We start from the raw sequence: 3912 nt of genomic DNA, 5'->3' as shown, positions 1-3912 counted from the left end.
CTGTGTCACTGCATATTTCTGTTGCTGAAGGTAATTCACTGAACCACCTATAAGGTCCCTACAGATGGCATCAGTCACCATCCTCCCGTGCCCAGGGGATGCCAAGTCAGACTCTAATTTGTTGACGGGAAATGAGGAATACCTGAGTCCTTAGTTCTTTCTTCTTTCCCTGTCATGTGTTGCCAAATAGGACTCATTACTGTTGGCCGCAGTAAACATAATGTTGCAGAGGGCCTGCCATTTTCAGGAACACACTTTCCCTAGATGCTAATCATGAGTTTATTGAGTGCCTAAGTCATCAACGGAAGAACTGCCAGTCTCATGTCTCTATGGATTGTAAAATAATGAAGGCTTTTTCTTAAGAATTCTTTAATCTGGGTGTTTATTTACTCAATAGGTTAGTTTATAAGGAGATCTGGGCTTTCCAAGCATGAAGAGGTGAAAAACTTTTAGGGGTCTCACACATTTTTGCGCGTGGGGAACAGTATGGTTCAGAAATTAGTTCAGTTTTCGGCAAATTTACAGTACTGCCCATATTTTCCTAGGAAACACTGTGGACACTCTACTTCTCATGTGAATATGTGTCAACACATAGAGATCACTCCAAAGAGAGTGTAGCTGTGACAACCTCAAGTGTGTCTGGAAACATGAATTATTTTCTTGTTTGCAAGCCATACCAATACGTGTGAAGTGAATCTCTTACCCAGGTCTTGCAGAGGGACATAAGCCCTAATGCCTACAATATCACGGGTGATGGTCACTGGTTTGAGGACCATCGCATTCAGGGGGAACCCTTTCACTACAGAAACACTGACCTAATTGTTTTTGGATGAGACTGTACCCCTTTAGATGGAATGGTCCTCACCTAACTGTGCATCCCGGCATTATTTTTAGGAAAAGACTACAAGAGCTGTGTGTACACAGATCTGAGGGACTCCAGGCTTGTTTATCTTCTGTGAAGCAGTCATTGTCATTGATTTCAATCAAGATCTTTTGTTGCTCCTGTAGCTTCTCAGAAGTTCCCATCAGAGCCATTGGTGCGCTGGCATCAAAAGAAAGATGGAGACAATGGCGGTCTTTAGACCAAGAATGTGGCTTTTGTGGGTTTGGGGAGAGTTCTTTATTGTTTATTACATTTTCTGTCACTAAGTTGAGACTCTCACCCAGAGGGCATAAGTACGGGGACTGAACATAGAGTTGCCAAACTTTTTCTTCCATAATACCATTGAACCGTTTTTAACAGCTATAGTGAGTAAATTACATGTGTTAAGTATAGTGTTTCATGAATCTTGACATGTACATGAAACTGAAACCATCATTATAGTCATAATGCTGACCATATCTGTCTCTGTGTAATTGCATGATGACCTCTTAATCTGTCCATCTTTTAAGCTGTTCACAGGTTTCCTAGTAACCATGGATTTACATTTCATTTTCATAGAGAACTTTATTTTTCTAAGTATTTTTCTGCATTAGTTTATGTTTCATAAATACTTGGAGATTTATTAAAGTTACACTAGTAACTGATCATTTTTCCCATAGATATTCTTACCATTGATATATCACCATCAGTTTTTCCATTTTAGTAAATATTTGGTTATTTCTAATAAAGCTGGTACAAACATCTCTTTATAATTTTTTGTATGTATATAAGTGTTATTTAGCTTTGTCAAAATTTCAGTGCATAGTCTGTGGTTTTTGAGAAGATGAATGTTTAAATTTACCGAGATTGCCGAACCGGTTTGGCTCAGTGGATAGGGCGTCGGCCTGCGGACTCAAGGGTCCCGGGTTCGATTCCGGTCCGGGGCATGTGCCTGGGTTGAGGGCACATCCCTACTGGGGGCTGTGCAGGAGGCAGCTGATCGATCTCTCTCATTGATGTTTCTAGCTCTCTATCCCTCTCCCTTCTTCTCTGTAAAAATTCAATAAAATATATTTTTAAATAAATAAATAAATAAAATAAATAAATAAATTTACCGCGATTAGCAAATTGTGATCTAAATGGAATATACCACTAGGGCCGGTGTGGGTCAGTACTTGTCCATCATCTCATGTAGCACAGGGTTGTGGATTTGATTGCCAGTGGGGATATGTGCCTGTGTTGTGGGCTAGCTCCACAGAAGTGGGTGTGCAGGAGATCACTGGCCAATATGGCACTCTTCCATCAATGTTTCTCTCTCTCCCTTCTCTCTCCAAAAATTAATAAACTATTCTTTAAAAATAAAAAATAAACCTTTCCCTAGCCGCTTTTGAACAGTGGAGTGAGCGTCAGTCATTGAACTAAAGGGTCCCTGATTAGATTCCAGCCAAGGACACATGTCTGGGTTTAGGGCTGAATCTCAGCTAGTGGGCCTGTGGGAGTTGCAATCAATGATTCTCTCTCCCTCTCCCTTCCTCTCCAAAATCAATTAGAAAATATGTTTAAAAACAAAAACCATCAGTGTCTATGGCATGTCTCACTAAGAATGGAGTGACTCAACCAATAGCCGAGGTCTATGGTATGCTAATAAGTAATAAAGATTGTTTTTAAAAAATAAAATAAACCGTAACTGGTTCTACTTTTTTGCATTTGGCCAGTGGTGTGTGAGGGATTCACATTCTTCACATCCTAGAGAATATTTTGTTTGGTCAATCATTATTTACTTAAAAATTTTATTTTGTAAGTTTGTCATGCTACCTCACTGTTTGATTGTCTTTTTTCTAGAAATTTATGGTGAGTCTTTTCTCCAATATATATTTGCTGTGTCTGTATCTTTCTTAAAACCTCTGATCATATGTTCTGCCTAATGTTTTATGAGTTTTGGCAATTTTCTTTAACAAAAAGACAATTGGATAACAAATATGAATGTTAGAATTTTCACTCATTTTGTGCCTTTTTGATTTAGGAAATAAATTTTTGTATTGATATAAAGTGTTTTTAATAATTTTTACCTGTTAAAAATATCTATTTTTAGAGATTTTAAAAATATTTTTTATTGATTTCACAGAGGAAGGGAGAAAGAGAATCATGAGTAATGAGAGAGAATCATTGATGGGCTACCTCCTTCACGCTGCTGCTGGGAATGGTCCTCACAACCCAGGCATGTGCTCTGATGAGAAATCGAATGGGGGACATCTTTGTGCCTGTGCTGATGCTTAACCACTGAGCCGCACCAGCTAGGAATTTTTAGTTTTTAAATACTATGCACAATGCAGTGAACACTTTTAATTTTAACCCGCACAACTAACATTCTCCACCACCTTCAGAAGAGCAACTTTAGAAAAACTCAGGACAGGAACCCTTCAGTTCCCCAGTGCCAACAAGCACCTTTGTGTGTAAGGGCTTTTGAGAAAGAACTGGGGCCTTTCTGAACCCGCTGACCCACCTGCAGGGAGGCAGTACTGTGGGCACTAAGGTCTCAGTGTTGGGTCTCCAACCTGGAATCTCCAGGAGACTCACTACAGCTCCCTGCACCTCAGTTGGTTAAATGTAACATGACGCTGATACCGGACTTAGCTAGGACTGTGAGAATCAATAAAAGTTACAAAGTTGGTACTTGCCTGGGCCAGGGTTCCAGAGATGACTGTTTGAGTATTTTTGTCTTTTAATTCTCACAAAAACCTGGAAAGTCTAAACGGGTATTGAACTGCTGGGAACATCTTCGATTACAGAAATGAGGAAGATTTTCCAAGTTTACTTAAGAAACAATGCCAGGGCTGAACAGCAGACTCTGAGTGATGGATGAATGATTACTCTGACACATTTTTGTGATAGAAAGAGCTAATGGACTGCCTGGATAAGAGAACCAAACAGCCCCGTTCACCTACCTCCTTAGGCTTTTATTGTAACAACAGCTTGAATCAAAATTAACTATTAGATACTATCAGTAGGGTAAGCATCCTTGAGATCACACATGTGTCTGCAGCTAAAGA

Source organism: Myotis lucifugus, unplaced genomic scaffold (genome assembly GCF_000147115.1).
Source record: "Myotis lucifugus unplaced genomic scaffold, Myoluc2.0 scaffold_1653, whole genome shotgun sequence".
Lineage (NCBI taxonomy): Eukaryota > Metazoa > Chordata > Mammalia > Chiroptera > Vespertilionidae > Myotis > Myotis lucifugus.
The sequence above is the reverse complement of the archived record's forward strand: the minus strand, read 5'-3'. Positions refer to the sequence as shown.